The sequence below is a fragment of the Somniosus microcephalus genome, chromosome 2 (assembly GCF_052327205.1).
Source record: "Somniosus microcephalus isolate GS21.2 chromosome 2, FLI_Smic_1.0, whole genome shotgun sequence".
NCBI classification, from domain to species: domain Eukaryota; kingdom Metazoa; phylum Chordata; class Chondrichthyes; order Squaliformes; family Somniosidae; genus Somniosus; species Somniosus microcephalus.
Window position 1 is genome coordinate 285994765 of NC_140988.1, and position 23006 is coordinate 286017770.

Below are 23006 nucleotides of genomic sequence, written 5' to 3' on the forward strand. Positions count from 1 at the left end.
AGAGCCCGACCAAGCGGCACAGCAAAGGGCCGAGCAGCGTCGACGGGAGAGAGAGAGAGAGAGGGCAGAGCACATAGGGCACAGCCGGTGTTCAGGGGCCAAGCAGCATCGAGGAGAGAGAGAGAGACGCGCAGAAACCCGCGAGGCACCGCCATTGCCATGAGGACCGCCGAGAGCGGCGTTGGCAGCAGCGGGGGAGGAAGGAAAGCGCGGGAGACACCATTTTAAGCCATTTTAAACCACACCCAAAATGCCGAAGAGTGGCAGTATCACCGCATTTGACAATGAAGTTGAAGATTGGACTACATATGTCGAACGAATAGAGGTATACTGCAAGGCAAATGAGGTGTCAGATGACAAGAAAGCGTTGGTATTGTTAAATTTAATGGGTGCAAAGACGTATGGCTTATTACGAAACCTAGTAACCCCAGCGAAGCCAGTGGAAAAGAGTTTTGGAGACATAGTGACGATACTACAGGAACATTTAAACCCCACACCGCTGCTGATAGCAGAAAGATTCAAGTTTCACAAACGGAACCAGCATAAGGATGAAAGCAATGCTGAATATTTAACAGAACTGCGCAAACTATCGAAACACTGCCAGTTTGGAACGGAACAAGTTTGTGTGTGGGCTTCAAAGTGAAGGAACCCAGAAACGGCTTTTATCTGAAAAGGACCTTACGCTGGACAAGGCTTTCAGCATTGCGGTATCATATGAAGCAGCATCACGGGGCGCTGCAGAGATACAACAGAGACCGCAAGAATATGGCACAAACGAAATGTCATACAGAACAGAGAAGTGCTATCGCTGCGGCAGAACAACACACGACCACAATGATTGCTGGTTCAAAGACAAAGGCCTAGAAATTCACTTTGGGCCCGCCAGCTGGCGTGCGCCCAAAAGTTAGCGCTGAGCGCGGAGCCAGTTGCGCCCGTCAGATATTCAGTTTTTGCGCCCCATGTCGGAACCGGGCGCTATTCCAGGGTGTGCCCGCCCCCGCTTGGGGCGCTGAAACTGAATTTCAGTGCTCTAGGCGCCGCTGTGCCACCCGCTGCGGAGCGGCAGGCTGCGGTACTGCAGGCCTCCTCCTTCTCTTAAGGGGGAGAAGCCTGCAACGGGGAGATCGCCGCTGGATAGTGCCGGCAAATGAGCCCGGCACCACGGAGAAGTGCCGGGTTCGCGGAAAGCAGCCGGCAATGCCGCGTGGGGGGGCGGTGGAGGAGGCCGGGGAAGGAGGTGCGGGCAGGCGGCCGCCGAAAAAGCGGCCGGCCGCACCTCCACCTTAAAGCGCCCCACTAAGGCTACAGGACGGCCCCGTTTTCTGATCGCTGTTTGCGGCCGCTGCGGAAGAGGCGGCCGCAACTAAATATGGTGGTCGGGCCGGTAGCGGGGCGGTAGCGGGGCACTGCGCACACCGATGACATCATTGGTGGCGGCGCAGCGCTACTGGCTAACGCTGCCATTACCGCAGCACTGAATATCGGCGAAAGCTCAGCAAGTGGCGCAAAAGCCCTCTTTGGGCGAAAACTGGGCGCAAAGCCTACTGAATTTCTAGTCCAAAGTGTGCAGACAGTGTGGAAAGGTAGGACACATAGCACGAGTCTGCAGGTCGGGAAAGAAAACCAGCAATAAGAAATCTCCAAAAGAAAAGTACAAGAAGGTACATAAGGTGACAGAGAATAGTTCAGACGAACAAAAGAGCGATACCGACTCCGAAAGCAGGGAGCTGAGTTGTCTGAAACTACATAATGTGATCAAAACGGAGGATCACCGAACCATTTGGGTCACTCTCAATATAGCAGGAGTCCAGGTAAAAATGGAATTGGACACAGGATCAGCCCTAACAGTCATAAACCGACGGGACTATGAGCGGCTATTCTCACACATTCCCTTGAGAGACACAAAAATTATTTTGAAGACGTACACGGGGCAAAAAGTCTACCCCAAAGGAAAAATAAGGGTGACCGTTATATATAATGGTAAGGAAACACCAAAACTAGACCTGTATGTATTGCAAGATGGAGGACCACCATTACTGGGACGTGAATGGATCCGGAAAATACAGCTGGATTGGCATTCCATACAAGCACTGACTGTGGCTGCCAAAAAGGATGACGACGTCACTCCTGGGCAACTGTCAAAGATCCTAACTGACGCGCAAGAGGTGTTCCAGCAAGGACTCGGAACACTAAAAGGCATGACAGCAACAATTAAAATCGAAGAAAACGCAAGCCCAAAATTTTTTAAGGCCAGACCGGTACCTTATGCAATACGCCCAGCTGTCGAAGCAGAGCTGGAGAGTTTGGAACGTTCAGGAGTACTGTCCAAGGTAGACTGGAGCGAGTGGGCTACACCCATCGTCCCTGTGATGAAAAAGTCGTTGAGCAGCATGCCTGGGGAACCAAGGAAGGTTCGCATCTGTGGGGACTTTAAAGTAACAGTGAACCCAATCCTTCACACCGTGCAATATCCACTTCCGCGGATTGAAGATATTTTCGCCTCGCTATCTGGAGGGAAATGCTTCACTAAGATTTATCTGGCCCAGGCGTATCTGCAAATGGAGGTAGAAGAAGCATCAAAAAAATACCTTACAATCAACACCCATAAAGGTCTCTACCAATACAACCGGCTGGTATTTGGGATAGCATCAGCTCCGGCTTTTTGGCAAAGGGCAATGGAACAAGTCCTGCAAGGGATCCCAGGGACCCAGTGTTATTTGGACGACATCCTGGTCACGGGCGAAAATGACAGTGATCACCTTGTCAACCTGGAGCAGGTGCTCACTAGATTGCAGGAATATGGGCTCCGAGCTAACCGCCCCAAATGCGAGTTTTTAAAAAAACAGATCTCGTATTGTGGCCACGTTATCGATAAAGAGGGGTTAGATAAGTCCCCAGAAAAGATTGAGGCAGTAGTCAAGGCTCCAGCACCGGAAAACGTGTCACAACTGAGGTCGTTCCTCGGGCTGGTAAACTACTACCATAAGTTCTTGCCAAATTTGTCGACAATACTACACCCACTGAACACCCTACTGCAAACTGGAGTTCCATGGAAGTGGAGTGACGAATGTAAACGAGCTTTCCAGAAGAGCAAAACACTAATCACATCGAAAGAGGTATTGGCCCATTTCAACCCAGCACTACCAATTCGGTTGGCGTGTGATGCGTCACCCTACGGCATTGGAGCGGTGCTGTCGCACAAATTCTCGGATGGCTCAGAGAGGCCAATAGCCTTTGTGTCACGATCACTAACCTCCTCCAAGCGTAACTACGCCCAGATTGACAGGGTGGCCCTCAGCCTAGTGTGGGGAGTGAAAAAATTCAATCATTATCTGCACGGGCAGAAATTCACCTTGCTGACTGACCACCAGCCTCTTGTCTCCATTTTTAATCCGAAGAAGGGGGTTCCGGTGATGACTGCGCAACGACTACAAAGATGGCCACTCTTTCTAGGGGCGCACCACTATGAGATTGAATATAAGGGCACGAAACAGCATGGAAATGCTGATGGGCTATCACGCCTGCCACTGCCTACTGCGGAGGAAGCACCAGCAGTGGATCCTGTCGAAATATTTCATTCGACTATCGTTGAATACCTACCGGTAACTAACGCTCGTATAGAAAAGGAGACCCGAAATGACCCGACACTGTCTCGGGTATATGATTTGACGGTGAAGGGATGGCCAGCACATGGCGACTCACTGTTGCCAGCATTCTCGACAAGAAGAGAACAGCTGTCAGTGTGCTGGGGGACCTTGATGTGTGGATCCCGAGTGGTAATTCCACCCAAGTTAAGGGATAGAGTGCTCAATGAGCTTCATGAGGGTCATCTGGGAGGGGTAAAAATGAAAAGCCTTGCCAGGGCTTATGTGTGGTGGCCGGGAATCGATAAATAAATCGAGGACCTGACCAAGAGCTGCTCAGGATGCCAGAAAGTCCAAAATGCACCACCACAGGCCCCTCTACACCCATGGGAGTGGCCCTCATCTCCATGGCAATGGGTGCATATTGATTTTGCTGGTCCATTCATGGACTCAATGTTTTTAATAGCCGTGGATGCGCACTCGAAATGGCCTGAGGTCATCAAAATGTCCTCCACTACCGCGGAGAAAACTATTGCAGTCCTACGGACCATTTTTGCCAGGAACGGCTTGCCAGAACAGATTTGCTCCGATAACGGACCACAGTTTGTGTCCAATGAGTTCCGGAGGTTTATGAAGAAGAATGGGGTAAGGCATTACACATCCGCCCCGTATCATCCAGCCACAAATGGATTGGCTGAGAGGTTCGTACAAACCTTTAAGAAGGCAATAAAGGCTATGTACAATGACAACAATCCACTGCAGCATAAGGTGGACAATTTCCTGTTCGCCTTCCGGAATGCGACACATGCAGTCACCAACCAGGCCCCGGCCATGATGTTCTTTAACCGAAGGTTAAGATCTTGCCTGGATTTGCTCAGATGAAACGTACGAAGAGATGTTGAGAGTAAGCAATTCCAGCACATCCATGAGAAGCCAACAAGGAGCTTCAATGTAGGGCAACCTGTCTTGGCCCGCGACTACCGAACAGAAAAATGGCAGCCAGGAACGATATGCACACGGCATGGCCCACTAATGTACACAGTGGACGTTGGGGTGAACATCGTGAGACGCCATGCTGACCAGATCCTAGAGTCACAGGAACAAGTCAACCCCATGCCTCGCCCATACGTACCTGATGAGGAACCCGACGTACAGGTCGCATCTACCCCAGAAACAGTAGCATCGGAAGCTGTTGACCCAACCGACGGCAGGATGCCAGAATCGCCTCCGCACCAAGAGCGAGACACTCGGGAAAGGCGCCATCCAGAAAGGATCAGAAAGCCTCCCCAAAGACTGAATATATAAATAGACTATTTTCAGCTAACGTTGTATGTTAAAAGTGTTAATTGTAATTAGTTTGATATTTAATTGTTAAATGAGTGTTATGGTACTGTTAATCTAAAAGGGGAGGAATTGTAATGTATATACCTTTAAGTGGGGAACTACTTTTTACAGCTCATGTATACTGTAGTACCGGCAGTGACCACACCTGTATATAGCACTGAGTAGTAATCTGGACAGTTCAGTTCGAGAGTGAGCCACGTTGAGTAAACACCTGTTGTACCATTCTCCTGCAGTCTGTGTCTTACTACTGACGGACACAACAGTATTTGCAGGAAATTCTGAGAAACGATGATAAGGAAGAAATAGGTTGAGAGTCACTGAGTATTTGTAGCGTTGATTATTGCTTACCTGAGGTTACCGCTGTTGATCCAGTGTGGGATGGAGATGAAACTGTTGTAGTTTGCACTGTCTTTGTGCTCTGTGATTCTGATACTGTAGTTGAGGAGGGAGAGGAAACTATTGGGTTCTTAGTTGAGCCAGCTGTAGGTATGGAAGATGCAGAAACATTTAGATGCAAGTGTGAGAATGAAGCCGATGAAAGCCCATGGTATTCGAAAATGACTGATCGTAGGATAAGTTTAGTTACAACTTACGTGAAGTAGGTGTTGGCGTCTGTGTCGAGGGCTGAGGTGAAACTGTTGGAGTGTCCGTTGGCCCTATGGAGGGTGAGTTGGATATAGTAATCGTAGAAGCAGATGAAGGTGTTGTAGTTGCAGGTGATCCTGATGTTGAGGGAGAGGAGACTTGTGGAGGTGGAGTTGTGTCAGCTGTAATAATGAAGCAGCAGAAACATTTGCCAAAATGTCTGAATAATTCAGTACATAACAACTTGCCATTCATAATGATTGATCCCAGAGTAAGGTTAGAAGTTGATTATATTATTTATAATTCATTAGAGTGTTGAGGAGAAGCATCAAAATATTGCAGTTGTCTCTGATGAGGTTGAGTTGGATATTGTTGTAGCAGCATTTGGGAATTGTTGGAATGGCATTTATGTCTCTTGTCGACATTTAAACCAGGGAGTGATTTGCAGTTAGATCTGTGAAATGATCATAAGGAATAAATGTGTTGGGAGTCATTACTGCCTGTCTGATATTAGTTATTGCAATCCTGAGGTCAGTGTTGTTGACACTTTGGAGGAAAGAATGAAACTGTTGGCGCTGCAGGTCAGTTTGCTGTCAATATTGCAGATGAAGAGGCATTTGGAATAAGGTATGAGAAAGACAAGTAAGTAATAAATGCTCTTTGACTTTAATTTGTCTAAAGCTGAACTTAGTTATTGCTTACTTGAAGTAGATGTCGGCGTCTGTGTGGAGGAAAGAGTTGAAATTACAGCTGACTCCGTGGAGGGTGAGTCAGGTATAGATGTTGTCCAAACCGATGAAGGCTTTGGATTTGGGGTTGTGTCCGCTATAAATGGGAAAGGAGAGGGAGGATAATCAACAGAATGTCAGAATCTATAATAAACATTAAGTGTTCCTTGGTGATCATTGATTAGAGGCAGAATTACAAAGCGGACGTAATTGTTGAAGATTTACTTGTTGCTGCAGTTGTTTCTGACGTAAGTAGTGTTGAAATTTCTGTAAAGGGAAGGTTTTATAATTCACAGTGAACATGATGATGTGTTTAAGATAAAAACAAAAATGCATCTAAATGCTACTGTGACTGTGGATGCAGCTGACAGTGTCAGAGTTACAGTTGTACCTGCTTTAGAAGTTAAAGCAATGGAGATATTTGCAGGAAATTCTGAGACACGATGATAAGGAAGAAATAGGTTGAGAGTCACTGAGTATTTGCAGCGTTGATTATTGCTTACCTGAGGTTACCGCTGTTGATCCAGTGTGGGATGGAGATGAAACTGTTGTAGTTTGCATTGTCTTTGTGCTCTGTGATTCTGATGCTGTAGTTGAGGAGGGAGAGGAAACTATTGGGTTCTTAGTTGAGCCAGCTGTAGGTATGGAAGATGCAGAAACATTTAGAGGCAAGTGTGAGAATGATGGCGATGAAAGCCCATGGTATTTGAAAATGACTGATTGTAGGATAAGTTTAGTTACAACTTACGTGAAGTAGGCGTTGGCGTCTGTGTCGAGGGCTGAAGTGAAACTGTTGGAGTGTCCGTTGACCCTATGGAGGGTGAGTTGGATATAATAGTCGTAGAAGCAGATGAAGGTGTTGTAGTTGCAGGTGATACTGATGTTGCAGATGTTGAGGGAGAGGAGACTTTTGGAGGTGCAGTTGTGTCAACTATAATAATGAAGAAGCAGAAACATTTGCCAAAATGCCTGAATTATTCAGTACATAACAACTTGCCGTTCATAATGATTGATCCCAGAGTAAAGTTATAAATTGATTATATTATTTATAATTCATTAGTGTGTTGAGAAGAAGTATCAAAATATTGGCGTTGTCTCTGATGAGGTTGAGTTGGATATTTTTGTACCAGCATTTGGAATTGTTGGAATGGCAGTTATGTCTGTTGTAGACATTTAAACCAGGGAGTGATTTGCAGTTAGATTGGTGAAATAATCATGAGGAATAAATGTGTTGGGAGTCATCGCTGACTGTCTGATATTAGTTATTGCAATCCTGAGGTCAGTGTTGTTGACACTTTGGAGGAAAGAATGAAACTGTTGGCGCTGCAGGTCAGTTTGCTGTCAATATTGCAGATGAAGAGGCATTTGGAATAAGGTATGAGAAAGACAAGTAAGTAATAAATGCTCTTTGACTTTAATTTGTCTAAAGCTGAACTTAGTTATTGCTTACTTGAAGTAGATGTCGACGTCTGTGTGGAGGAAAGAGTTGAAATTGCAGCTGACTCCGTGGAGGGTGAGTCAGGTATAGATGTTGTCCAAACCGATGAAGGCTTTGGATTTGGGGTTGTGTCCGCTATAAATGGGAAAGGAGAGCGAGGATAATCAACAGAATGTCAGAATCTATAATAAGCTGTAAGGGGGAGAAATTCGGTATCGCCCCGCTTGGGGCTCAATTATCGGCCGGGCGCATAGTTTAGCGCCTGGCGCTAATTATTGCCTCTGACTGCAACCTAGACTTCTATCGCCCCTGGAGGTGATTGGAGCGCTAAATCAGGTGCTACACACCTGTCTTAGGGCGCTAACGCCGTGGAACGAGGCATTATCTCAGAGCGCTGGCGAAGCTCATGTGATGTCTGTCAGCAATGGAACACAGACACACTGGCACTAGCCAGTTCTTATAGGGGAGGGTCGATCTTGCTCTCCATCCACACCCTGCTCATTGTAGCCTTGAATCTCGGCCTGGAGGGTCCTGTACATCAATTCTGCTGGAAAGAACAATGGAGAGGCCCAGGGAAAGAGCTCAGAGTGCAGCACCCACAGTCTCTTCTAAATCGATGCAAGGGAAGTCAAATCAAAATGAGCCTGCAAAGTGTTGCTCAGTACCCAAAACTCCTTCACATCGCATTGAATCTTTCCAAAAGTCTAGCTCTCTCTCTCAGAGTACATGGTGCAACAATGTCGCTGACAAAGGAAGGCAGAAAGCGTCCGACTTTAAATAGCGCTCCGCCAGTCCCTTCCCGACTGCAAAATGTTCCCCTCTACCTGTTGTTGCAAGCGGCAGGCGGTAAGGCAGGGGGCGCCACTCAATATCTGGTGCGGGGTGCTTTCGGGGCGTTGCACACTCGACTGACGTCACGATCTGCGGGCTCAGGAGATCGTGGCGGTAGTGTTTAGTGCCACCGCACAATGTCAGGTCAATTTCGCGAGCGACGCAAACATCGCCGCACCCGGGCGCTAGTTGCTGTGCGCTCCATCAGCACTGACTTAGGAGGCACAAAGCAACCAAATTTTTCACCCTAAGTGTTCCTGGGTGATCATTGATTAGAGGCAGAATGTAATCATTACATACCAGCTGTAGTTGTTGAAGATTTATTTTTTGCTGCAGTTGATTCTGATGTCATTAGAGCTGAAGCACCTGTAAAGGGAAGAAGTCTTTATCATTCACAGTGAGCATGGTGATGTGTTTAAGAGCAAAACAAAAATGTTTCTAAATGCTACTGTGAATGTGGATGCAGCTGACAGTGTCAGAGTTGCAGTTATGCCTGCTGTTGAAATTAAAGCAATGGAGATATTTGCAGGAAGTTCTGAGACATGATGATAAGGAAGATTCCATGCTGACAGTCACTGAGTACTGACAGCGTTGATTATTGCTTACCTGAGGTTACCGCTGTTGATCCAGTGTGGGATGGAGATGAAACTGTTGTAGTTTGCATTGACTTTGTGCTCTGTGATTCTGATACTGTAGTTGTAGAGGGAGAGGAAACTATTGGGTTCTCAGTTGAGCCAGCTGTAGGTATGGAAGATGCAGTAACATTTAGAAGAAAGTGTGAGAATGATGGCGATGAAAGTCCATGTTCTCAAAATTGATTGATCGTTGGCCAAGTTTCGTTATAACTTACGTGAAGTTGGTGTTGGCGTCTGTTTCGAGGTTTGAGATGAAACTGTTGGTGTGTCCGTTAAACCTGTGGAGGGTGAGTTGGATATAATAGTCACAGAAGCAGATGAAAGTGTTGTAGTTGCAGGTGATCCTGATATTGCAGACGTTGAGGGAGAGGAGACTTCTGGAGATGGAGTTGTTTCAGCTGTAATAATGAAAAAGGAGAAACATTTGCCAAAATGTCTGAATTATTCAGTACATAACAACTTGCCGTTCATAATGATTGATCTCAAAGTAAAGTTAGAAATTGATTATATTATTTATAATTCATGAGTGTGTTGAGAAGAAGTATCAAAGTATTGGAGTTGACTCTGCTGAGGTTGAGTTGGATATTCCTGTAGCAGCTTTTGGAAAAGTTGGAATGGCAGTTATTTCTGTTGTAGACATTTAAACCAGGGAGTGACTTGCAGTTAGACTGGTGAAATAATCATAAGGAATAAATGCGTTGGGAGTCATCGCTGACTGTCTGATATTAGTTATTGCAATCCTGAGGTCAGTGTTGTTGACACTTTGGAGGAATGAATAAAACTGTTGGCGCTGCAGGTCAGTTTGCTGTCAATTTGGCCGACAAAGAGACATTTGGAAGACGGTATGAGAAAGACAAGTAAGTAATAAAAGCTCTTTGACAATAATTTGTCTAATGCTGAACTTAATTATTGCTTACGTGAAGTAGGTGTCGGCGTCTGTGTGGAGGAAAGAGTTGAAATTGCAGCTGACTCTGGGGAGGGTGAATCAGGTATTGATGTTGTCCAAACCGATGAAGGCTTTGGATTTGGGGTTGTGTCCGCTATAAATGGGAAAGGAGAGGGAGGATAATCAACAGAATGTCAGAATCTATAATAAACATTAAGTGTTCCTTGGTGATCATTGATTAGAGGCAGAATTACAAAGCGGACGTAATTGTTGAAGATTTACTTGTTGCTGCAGTTGTTTCTGACGTAAGTAGTGTTGAAATTTCTGTAAAGGGAACGTTTTATAATTCACAGTGAACATGATGATGTGTTTAAGATAAAAACAAAAATGTATCTAAATGCTACTGTGACTGTGGATGCAGCTGACAGTGTCAGAGTTACAGTTGTACCTGCTTTAGAAGTTAAAGCAATGGAGATATTTGCAGGAAATTCTGAGACACGATGATAAGGAAGAAATAGGTTGAGAGTCACTGAGTATTTGCAGCGTTGATTATTGCTTACCTGAGGTTACCGCTGTTGATCCAGTGTGGGATGGAGATGAAACTGTTGTAGTTTGCATTGTCTTTGTGCTCTGTGATTCTGATGCTGTAGTTGAGGAGGGAGAGGAAACTATTGGGTTCTTAGTTGAGCCAGCTGTAGGTATGGAAGATGCAGAAACATTTAGATGCAAGTGTGAGAATGAAGCCGATGAAAGCCCATGGTATTCGAAAATGACTGATCGTAGGATAAGTTTAGTTACAACTTACGTGAAGTAGGTGTTGGCGTCTGTGTCGAGGGCTGAGGTGAAACTGTTGGAGTGTCCGTTGGCCCTATGGAGGGTGAGTTGGATATAGTAATCGTAGAAGCAGATGAAGGTGTTGTAGTTGCAGGTGATCCTGATGTTGAGGGAGAGGAGACTTGTGGAGGTGGAGTTGTGTCAGCTGTAATAATGAAGCAGCAGAAACATTTGCCAAAATGTCTGAATAATTCATTACATAACAACTTGCCATTCATAATGATTGATCCCAGAGTAAGGTTAGAAGTTGATTATATTATTTATAATTCATTAGAGTGTTGAGGAGAAGCATCAAAATATTGCAGTTGTCTCTGATGAGGTTGAGTTGGATATTGTTGTAGCAGCATTTGGGAATTGTTGGAATGGCATTTATGTCTCTTGTCGACATTTAAACCAGGGAGTGATTTGCAGTTAGATCTGTGAAATGATCATAAGGAATAAATGTGTTGGGAGTCATTACTGCCTGTCTGATATTAGTTATTGCAATCCTGAGGTCAGTGTTGTTGACACTTTGGAGGAAAGAATGAAACTGTTGGCGCTGCAGGTCAGTTTGCTGTCAATATTGCAGATGAAGAGGCATTTGGAATAAGGTATGAGAAAGACAAGTAAGTAATAAATGCTCTTTGACTTTAATTTGTCTAAAGCTGAACTTAGTTATTGCTTACTTGAAGTAGATGTCGGCGTCTGTGTGGAGGAAAGAGTTGAAATTACAGCTGACTCCGTGGAGGGTGAGTCAGGTATAGATGTTGTCCAAACCGATGAAGGCTTTGGATTTGGGGTTGTGTCCGCTATAAATGGGAAAGGAGAGGGAGGATAATCAACAGAATGTCAGAATCTATAATAAACATTAAGTGTTCCTTGGTGATCATTGATTAGAGGCAGAATTACAAAGCGGACGTAATTGTTGAAGATTTACTTGTTGCTGCAGTTGTTTCTGACGTAAGTAGTGTTGAAATTTCTGTAAAGGGAAGGTTTTATAATTCACAGTGAACATGATGATGTGTTTAAGATAAAAACAAAAATGTATCTAAATGCTACTGTGACTGTGGATGCAGCTGACAGTGTCAGAGTTACAGTTGTACCTGCTTTAGAAGTTAAAGCAATGGAGATATTTGCAGGAAATTCTGAGACACGATGATAAGGAAGAAATAGGTTGAGAGTCACTGAGTATTTGCAGCATTGATTATTGCTTACCTGAGGTTACCGCTGTTGATCCAGTGTGGGATGGAGATGAAACTGTTGTAGTTTGCATTGTCTTTGTGCTCTGTGATTCTGATGCTGTAGTTGAGGAGGGAGAGGAAACTATTGGGTTCTTAGTTGAGCCAGCTGTAGGTATGGAAGATGCAGAAACATTTAGAGGCAAGTGTGAGAATGATGGCGATGAAAGCCCATGGTATTTGAAAATGACTGATTGTAGGATAAGTTTAGTTACAACTTACGTGAAATAGGCGTTGGCGTCTGTGTCGAGGGCTGAAGTGAAACTGTTGGAGTGTCCGTTGACCCTATGGAGGGTGAGTTGGATATAATAGTCGTAGAAGCAGATGAAGGTGTTGTAGTTGCAGGTGATACTGATGTTGCAGATGTTGAGGGAGAGGAGACTTTTGGAGGTGCAGTTGTGTCAACTATAATAATGAAGAAGCAGAAACATTTGCCAAAATGCCTGAATTATTCAGTACATAACAACTTGCCGTTCATAATGATTGATCCCAGAGTAAAGTTATAAATTGATTATATTATTTATAATTCATTAGTGTGTTGAGAAGAAGTATCAAAATATTGGCGTTGTCTCTGATGAGGTTGAGTTGGATATTTTTGTACCAGCATTTGGAATTGTTGGAATGGCAGTTATGTCTGTTGTAGACATTTAAACCAGGGAGCGATTTGCAGTTAGATTGGTGAAATAATCATGAGGAATAAATGTGTTGGGAGTCATCGCTGACTGTCTGATATTAGTTATTGCAATCCTGAGGTCAGTGTTGTTGACACTTTGGAGGAAAGAATGAAACTGTTGGCGCTGCAGGTCAGTTTGCTGTCAATATTGCAGATGAAGAGGCATTTGGAATAAGGTATGAGAAAGACAAGTAAGTAATAAATGCTCTTTGACTTTAATTTGTCTAAAGCTGAACTTAGTTATTGCTTACTTGAAGTAGATGTCGACGTCTGTGTGGAGGAAAGAGTTGAAATTGCAGCTGACTCCGTGGAGGGTGAGTCAGGTATAGATGTTGTCCAAACCGATGAAGGCTTTGGATTTGGGGTTGTGTCCGCTATAAATGGGAAAGGAGAGCGAGGATAATCAACAGAATGTCAGAATCTATAATAAGCTGTAAGGGGGAGAAATTCGGTATCGCCCCGCTTGGGGCTCAATTATCGGCCGGGCGCATAGTTTAGCGCCTGGCGCTAATTATTGCCTCTGACTGCAACCTAGACTTCTATCGCCCCTGGAGGTGATTGGAGCGCTAAATCAGGTGCTACACACCTGTCTTAGGGCGCTAACGCCGTGGAACGAGGCATTATCTCAGAGCGCTGGCGAAGCTCATGTGATGTCTGTCAGCAATGGAACACAGACACACTGGCACTAGCCAGTTCTTATAGGGGAGGGTCGATCTTGCTCTCCATCCACACCCTGCTCATTGTAGCCTTGAATCTCGGCCTGGAGGGTCCTGTACATCAATTCTGCTGGAAAGAACAATGGAGAGGCCCAGGGAAAGAGCTCAGAGTGCAGCACCCACAGTCTCTTCTAAATCGATGCAAGGGAAGTCAAATCAAAATGAGCCTGCAAAGTGTTGCTCAGTACCCAAAACTCCTTCACATCGCATTGAATCTTTCCAAAAGTCTAGCTCTCTCTCTCAGAGTACATGGTGCAACAATGTCGCTGACAAAGGAAGGCAGAAAGCGTCCGACTTTAAATAGCGCTCCGCCAGTCCCTTCCCGACTGCAAAATGTTCCCCTCTACCTGTTGTTGCAAGCGGCAGGCGGTAAGGCAGGGGGCGCCACTCAATATCTGGTGCGGGGTGCTTTCGGGGCGTTGCACACTCGACTGACGTCACGATCTGCGGGCTCAGGAGATCGTGGCGGTAGTGTTTAGTGCCACCGCAAAATGTCAGGTCAATTTCGCGAGCGACGCAAACATCGCCGCACCCGGGCGCTAGTTGCTGTGCGCTCCATCAGCACTGACTTAGGAGGCACAAAGCAACCAAATTTTTCACCCTAAGTGTTCCTGGGTGATCATTGATTAGAGGCAGAATGTAATCATTACATACCAGCTGTAGTTGTTGAAGATTTATTTTTTGCTGCGGTTGATTCTGATGTCATTAGAGCTGAATCATCTGTAAAGGGAAGAAGTCTTTATCATTCACAGTGAGCATGGTGATGTGTTTAAGAGCAAAACAAAAATGTTTCTAAATGCTACTGTGAATGTGGATGCAGCTGACAGTGTCAGAGTTGCAGTTATGCCTGCTGTTGAAATTAAAGCAATGGAGATATTTGCAGGAAGTTCTGAGACATGATGATAAGGAAGATTCCATGCTGACACTCACTGAGTACTGACAGCGTTGATTATTGCTTACCTGAGGTTACCGCTGTTGATCCAGTGTGGGATGGAGATGAAACTGTTGTAGTTTGCATTGACTTTGTGCTCTGTGATTCTGATACTGTAGTTGTAGAGGGAGAGGAAACTATTGGGTTCTCAGTTGAGCCAGCTGTAGGTATGGAAGATGCAGTAACATTTAGAAGAAAGTGTGAGAATGATGGCGATGAAAGTCCATGTTCTCGAAATTGATTGATCGTTGGCCAAGTTTCGTTATAACTTACGTGAAGTTGGTGTTGGCGTCTGTTTCGAGGTTTGAGATGAAACTGTTGGTGTGTCCGTTAAACCTGTGGAGGGTGAGTTGGATATAATAGTCACAGAAGCAGATGAAAGTGTTGTAGTTGCAGGTGATCCTGATATTACAGACGTTGAGGGAGAGGAGACTTCTGGAGATGGAGTTGTGTCAGCTGTAATAATGAAAAAGGAGAAACATTTGCCAAAATGTCTGAATTATTCAGTACATAACAACTTGCCGTTCATAATGATTGATCTCAAAGTAAAGTTAGAAATTGATTATATTATTTATAATTCATGAGTGTGTTGAGAAGAAGTATCAAAGTATTGGAGTTGACTCTGCTGAGGTTGAGTTGGATATTCCTGTAGCAGCTTTTGGAAAAGTTGGAATGGCAGTTATTTCTGTTGTAGACATTTAAACCAGGGAGTGACTTGCAGTTAGACTGGTGAAATAATCATAAGGAATAAATGTGTTGGGAGTCATCGCTGACTGTCTGATATTAGTTATTGCAATCCTGAGGTCAGTGTTGTTGACACTTTGGAGGAATGAATAAAACTGTTGGCGCTGCAGGTCAGTTTGCTGTCAATTTGGCCGACAAAGAGACATTTGGAAGATGGTATGAGAAAGACAACTAAGTAATAAAAGCTCTTTGACAATAATTTGTCTAATGCTGAACTTAATTATTGCTTACGTGAAGTAGGTGTCGGCGTCTGTGTTGAGGAAAGAGTTGAAATTGCAGCTGACTCTGGGGAGGGTGAATCAGGTATTGATGTTGTCCAAACCGATGAAGGCTTTGGATTTGGGGTTGTGTCCGCTATAAATGGGAAAGGAGAGGGAGGATAATCAACAGAATGTCAGAATCTATAATAAACATTAAGTGTTCCTTGGTGATCATTGATTAGAGGCAGAATTACAAAGCGGACGTAATTGTTGAAGATTTACTTGTTGCTGCAGTTGTTTCTGACGTAAGTAGTGTTGAAATTTCTGTAAAGGGAAGGTTTTATAATTCACAGTGAACATGATGATGTGTTTAAGATAAAAACAAAAATGTATCTAAATGCTACTGTGACTGTGGATGCAGCTGACAGTGTCAGAGTTACAGTTGTACCTGCTTTAGAAGTTAAAGCAATGGAGATATTTGCAGGAAATTCTGAGACATGATGATAAGGAAGAAATAGGTTGAGAGTCACTGAGTATTTGCAGCGTTGATTATTGCTTACCTGAGGTTACCGCTGTTGATCCAGTGTGGGATGGAGATGAAACTGTTGTAGTTTGCATTGTCTTTGTGCTCTGTGATTCTGATGCTGTAGTTGAGGAGGGAGAGGAAACTATTGGGTTCTTAGTTGAGCCAGCTGTAGGTACGGAAGATGCAGGAACATTTAGAGGCAAGTGTGAGAATGATGGCGATGAAAGCCCATGGTATTTGAAAATGACTGATCGTAGGATAAGTTTAGTTACAACTTACGTGAAGTAGGCGTTGGCGTCTGTGTCGAGGGCTGAAGTGAAACTGTTGGAGTGTCCGTTGGCCCTATGGAGGGTGAGTTGGATATAATAGTCATAGAAGCAGATGAAGGTGTTGTAGTTGCAGGTGATCCTGATGTTGCAGATGTTGCGGGAGAGGAGACTTTTGGAGGTGCAGTTGTGTCAACTATAATAATGAAGAAGCAGAAACATTTGCCAAAATGCCTGAATTATTCAGTACATAACAACTTGCCGTTCATAATGATTGATCCCAGAGTAAAGTTATAAATTGATTATATTATTTATAATTCATTAGTGTGTTGAGAAGAAGTATCAAAATATTGGCGTTGTCTCTGATGAGGTTGAGTTGGATATTTTTGTACCAGCATTTGGAATTGTTGGAATGGCAGTTATGTCTGTTGTAGACATTTAAACCAGGGAGCGATTTGCAGTTAGATTGGTGAAATAATCATGAGGAATAAATGTGTTGGGAGTCATCGCTGACTGTCTGATATCAGTTATTGCAATCCTGAGGTCAGTGTTGTTGACACTTTGGAGGAAAGAATGAAACTGTTGGTGCTGCAGGTCAGTTTGCTGTCAATATTGCAGATGAAGAGGCATTTGGAATAAGGTATGAGAAAGACAAGTAAGTAATAAATGCTCTTTGACTTTAATTTGTCTAAAGCTGAACTTAGTTATTGCTTACTTGAAGTAGGTGTTGGCGTCTGTGTGGAGGAAAGAGTTGAAATTGCAGCTGACTCCGTGGAGGGTGAGTCAGGTATAGATGTTGTCCAAACCGATGAAGGCTTTGGATTTGGGGTTGTGTCCGCTATAAATGGGAAAGGAGAGCGAGGATAATCAACAGAATGTCAGAATCTATAATAAGCTGTAAGGGGGAGAAATTCGGTATCGCCCCGCTTGGGGCTCAATTATCGGCCGGGCGCATAGTTTAGCGCCTGGCGCTAATTATTGCCTCTGACTGCAACCTAGGCTTCTATCGCCCCTGGAGGTGATTGGAGTGCTAAATCAGGTGCTACACACCTGTCTTAGGGCGCTGACGCCGTGGAACGAGGCATTATCTCAGAGCGCTGGCGAAGCTCATGTGATGTCTGTCAGCAAAGGAACACAGACACACTGGCACTAGCCAGTTCTTATAGGGGAGGGTCGATCTTGCTCTCCATCCACACCCTGCTCATTGTAGCCTTGAATCTCGGCCTGGAGAGTCCTGTACATCAATTCTGCTGGAAAGAACAATGGAGAGGCCCAGGGAAAGAGCTCAGAGTGCAGCACCCAAAGTCTCTTCTAAATCGATGCAAGGGAAGTCAAATCAAAATGAGCCTGCAAAGTGTTGCTCAGTACCCAAAACTCCTTCACATCGCATTGAATCTTTCCAAAAGTCTAGCTCTCTCTCTCAGAATACATGGTGCAACAATGTCGCCGACAAAGAAAGGCAGAAAGTGTCCGACTTTAAATAGCGCTCCGCCAGTCCCTTCCCGACTGCAAAATGTTCCCCTCTACCTGTTGTTGCAAGCGGCAGGCGGTAAGGCAGGGGGCGCCACTCAATATCTGGTGCGGGGTGCTTTCGGGGCGTTGCACACTCGACTGACGTCACGACCTGCGGGCTCAGGAGATCATGGCGGTAGTGTTTAGTGCCACCGCAAAATGTCTGGTCAATTTCGCGAGCGACACAAACATCGCCGCACCCGGGCGCTCGTTGCTGTGCGCTCCATCAGCACTGACTTAGGAGGCACAAAGCAACCAAATTTTTCACCCTAAGTGTTCCTCGGTGATCATTGATTAGAGGCAGAATCACAGAAATCACAGAATGTAATGTAATCATTACATACCAGCTGCAGTTGTTGAAGATTTATTTTTTGCTGCAGTTGATTCTGGTGTCGTTAGAGCTGAAGCATCTGTAAAGGGAAGAAGTCTTTATCATTCACAGTGAGCATGGTGATGTGTTTAAGAGCAAAACAAAAATGTTTCTAAATGCTACTGTGAATGTGGATGCAGCTGACAGTGTCAGAGTTGCAGTTATGCCTGCTGTTGAAATTAAAGCAATGGAGATATTTGCAGGAAGTTCTGAGACACGATGATAAGGAAGAAATAGGTTGAGAGTCACTGAGTATTGACAGCGTTGATTATTGCTTACCTGAGGTTACCACTGTTGATCCAGTGGGGGATGGAGATGAAACTGTTGTAGTTTGCATTGACTTTGTGCTCAGTGATTCTGATGCTGCAGTTGAGGAGGGAGAGGAATCTATTGGGTTCTTAGTTGAGCCAGCTGCAGGTATGGAAGATACAGAAACATTTAGATGCAAGTGTGAGAATGAAGCCGATGAAAGCCCATGGTATTCAAAAATGACTGATCGTAGAATAAGTTTAGTTATAACTTACGTGAAGTAGGTGTTGGCGTCTGTGTCGAGGGCTGAGGTGAAACTGTTGGAGTTTCCGTTGGCCCTATGGGGGGTGAGTTGGATATAGTAGTCATAGAAGAAGATGAATGTGTTGTAGTTGCAGGTGATCCTGATGTTGCAGATGTTGAAGGAGAGGAGACTTCTGGAGGTGGAGTGCTGTCAGCTGTATTAATGAAGAAGCAGAAACATTTGCCAAAATGTCATACTCATAGAGTTATACAGCACTGAAAGAGGCCCTTCGGCCCATCATGTCTGCGCCAGCCATCAAGCCCTGTCTATTCTAATCTCATTTTCCAGCACTTGGTCCGTAGCCTTGTATGGTATGGTGTTTCAAATGCTCATCTAATTGCTTCTTTAATGTTGTGAGGGTTCCTGCCTCTACTACCCTTTCAGGCAGTGAGTTCCAGATTTCAACCACCCTCTGGGTAAAAAAGTTTGTCCTCAAATCGCCTCTAAACCTGCTGCCCCTTACCTTGAATCTATGCCCCCTGGTTATTGACCCATCTACTAAGGGGAAAAGTTACTTTCTATCTACCCTAGATGTCTGAATAATTCAGTACATAACAACTTGCCGTTCCTAATGATTGATCCCAGAGTAAAGTTAGAAATTGATTATAATGGCCCAGAAATTCGGGTCGGGGGCTTCCCGCGGCTGCAAGCCCCCGATCTGCACCTGCCTTGCGCGCCGGCCGTTGAGCTGTGGGCCCCCATGGAATTCCGATCCGGGGCCTGGTCCGGCTGCCAGCGCGCAGTGCTTGCGTATCCCAGGGGCGCAGTTAGTTCGATGCGTCCCCTGGGATCACGTGGGCCATGGAGAGCCAATCGGAGCAGGGAATGCTCCATTCATAAGTCTGACAGGAAGTGCTGTCAAACTTAGAAATACTACGGGCCCCTTCTTCTTACAAAACATCACTAAATCTTCAAATAATTTTTAAAAAACCACATTTTTTAAATAAACTATAAATTACATGAAATAACTATTTTAAACAATAATTTAAATTTTTGAAAAAAATAATTTTATTTTCTAACAGGGCTAAAAATAAACTTACCTTGCTTTAAAGTATTTAAAAATAATAAACCTGTGGAAAAAATGTTTTAATTTTAATTAATTCACCACTTACCTTGTAAAAAGCAGGCCTTACGCCTGCTTTTTACATTTCTAACTTCTTTAGGCTTACCTACCCGGGAAAACGTGTAAAAAAAAACAAAGTTCGATGCGCACGAGGCACCTCCCCCGCCCACGCGTTCGACTTCTGAACCCCTTCGTTCAGGGCAACGGAAGTACCGGTTTCCCGCGCATGCGCAGTGCATGCAGGAAACCGGCACTTCCATCGGGCCTATGGGTGAGTACCCCATGCGTACTCACCCGTGGAGACCCGAATTTCTGGGCCATTATTTATAATTCATTAGTGTGTTGGGAAGAAGTATCAAAATATTGGAATTTACTCTGATGAGGTTGAGTTGGATATTATTGTAGCAGCATTTGGAATTGTTGGAATGGAAGTTATGTCTGTTGTAGACATTTAAATCAGGGAGTGATTTGCAGTTAGATTGGTGAAATAATCCTGAGGAATAAATGTGTTGGGAGTCATCGCTGACTGTCTGATTGGCCCAGAAATTCGGGTCTCCACAGGTGAGTATGCACGGGGTACTCACCCGTAGGCCCAATGGAAGCGCCGGTTTCCTGCATGCACTGCGCATGCGTGGGAAACCGGCACTTCCATTCCCCTGAAAGCAGGGGTTCAGAGGTCGAACGCGTGCGCGGGAGAGGATGCGCGTGCGCATCAAACTTCATTTTTTTTTTACAGGTTTTCCCGGGAAGGTAAGTCTGCAGAATTTAGAAATGTAAAAAGCAGTCATAAGGCCTGCTTTTTACAAGATAACTGGTGAATTAATTAAAATTAAAACATTTTTTCCACAGGTTTATTATTTTTAAATACTTTAAAGCAAGGTAATTTTATTTTTAGCCCCGTTAGAAAATAAAATTATTTTTTTCAAAAATTTAAACTATTGTTTAAAATAGTTATTTCATTTAATTTATAGTTTATTTTAAAAATGTGATTTAAAAAAAAAATTTATTTGAAGATTTAGTGATGTTTTGTAAGAAGAAGGGGCCCGTATAATTTCTACGTTTGACAGCACTTCCTGTCAGACTTATGAATGGGCATTTCCCTGCTACCATTGGCTCTCCATGGCCCACGTGACCCAGGGGACGCTTCGAACTAACAGCGCCCCTGGGATACGCAAGCACTGCGCACCAGCAGCTGGACCAGGCCCCAGATCGGAATTCCATGGGGGCCCACAGCTCAACGGCCGGCGCGTAAAGTAAGTGCATGTCGGGGGCTTGCACCCGTGGGAAGCCCCCGACCCGAATTTCTGGGCCATTAGTTATTGCAATCCTGAGGTCAGTGTTGTTGACACTTTGGAGGATCGAATAAAACTGTTGGCGCTGCAGGTCAGTTTGCTGTCAATTTTGCAGACGAAGAGATGTTTGGAATAAGGTATGATAAAGACAGGTAAGTAATAAATACTTTTTGACAATAATTTTTCTAAAGCTGAACTAAGTTATTGCTTACGTGAAGTAGGTGTCGGCGTCTGTGTGGAGGAAAGAGTTGAAATTGCAGCTGACTCTGGAGAGGGTGAGTCAGGTATTGATGGTGTCGAAACCGATGAAGGTTTTGGATTTGGGGCTGTGTCCACTATAAATGGGAAAGGAGAGGCAGGTTAATCAGCAGAATACCAGAATCTATAAAAAACAGTAAGTGTTCCTTGGTGATCATTGATTAGAGGCAGAGTGTAGTCACTAAATAACTGAAGTAATTGTTGATGATTTACTTGTTGCTGCAGTTTTTTCTGACGTCATTAGAGCTGAAGCTTCTTTGAAGGGAAGAAGGCTTCTTAATTCACAGTGAACATGATGATGTGTTTAAGATCAAGACTAAAAAGTATCTAAATGCTACTGTGAATGTAGTTGCAGCTGACAGTGTAGAGTTGCAGTTGTGCCAGCTGTAGAAATTAAAGCAATGGAGGTATTTGCAGGAAGTTCTGAGACATGATGATAAGGAAGAAACCATGTTGAGCGTCACGAGTATTGACAGCATTGATTATTGCTTACCTGAGGTTATCACTGTTGATCCAGTGTGGGATGGAGACAAAAATGTCGTAGTAGTCATTGTCTTTGTGCTCAGTGATTCTGATGCTGTAGTTGAGGAGGGAGAGGAAACTATTGGGTTCTTAGTTGAGCCAGCTGTAGGTATGGAAGATGCAGAAACATTTAGAAGAAAGTGTGAGAATGATGGCGATGAAAGCCCATGGTATTAAAATTGATTGATCGTCGGCTAAATTTAGTTATAACTTACGTGAAGTAGGTGTTGGCGTCTGTGTCGAGGGCTGAGGTGAAACTGTTGGGGTGTCTGTTGACCCTATGGAGGGTGAGTTGGATATAGTAGTTGTAGAAGCAGATGAAGGTGTTGTAGTTGCAGGTGATCCTGATGTTGCAGATGTTGAGGGAGAGGAGACTTTTGGAGGTGGAGTGATGTCAGCTGTATTAATGAAGAAGTAGAAACATTTGCCAAAATATCTGAATAATTCAGTACATAACAACTTGCCGTTCATAAAGATTGATCCCAGAGTAAAGTTAGAAGTTGATTATATTATTTCTAATTCATTAGAGTGTTGAGGAGGTGGATCAAAATATTGCAGTTGTCTCTGATGAGGTTGAGTTGGATATTGTTGTAGCAGCATTTGGAATTGTTGGAATGGCATTTATTTCTCTTGTCGACATTTAAACCAGGGAGTGATTTGCAGTTAGATTGGTGAAATAATCATAAGGAATAAATGTGCTGGGAGTCATCGGTGATTGTCCGATATTAGTTACTGCAATCGTGAGGTCAGTGTTGTTGACACTTTGGAGGATAGAATGAAACTGTTGGCGCTGCAGGTCAGTTTGTTATCAATTTTGCAGATGAAGAGACATTTGGAATAAGGTATGAGAAAGACAAGTAAGTAATAAATGCTCTTTGGCAATAATTTGTCAAATGCTGAACTTAATTATTGCTGACTTGAAGTAGATGTCGGCGTCTGTGTGGAGGAAAGGGTTGAAATTACAGCTGACTTTGGGGAGGGTGAATCAGGTATTGATGTTGTCCAAACCGATGAAGGCTTTGGATTTGGGGTTGTGTCCGCTATAAGTGGGAAAGGAGAGGGAGGATAATCAACAAAATGTCAGAATCTATAATAAGCTGTAAGTGTTCCTTGGTGATCATTGATTACAGGCAGAGTGCAGTCATTATATACCTGACGTAATTGTTGATGATTTACGTGTTGTTGCAGTTGTTTCTGACGTTATTAGTGCTGAAATTTCTGTAAAGGGAAGGTTTTATAATTCATAGTGAACATGTTGATGTGTTTAAGATCAAGACTAAAATGTATCTAAATGCTAC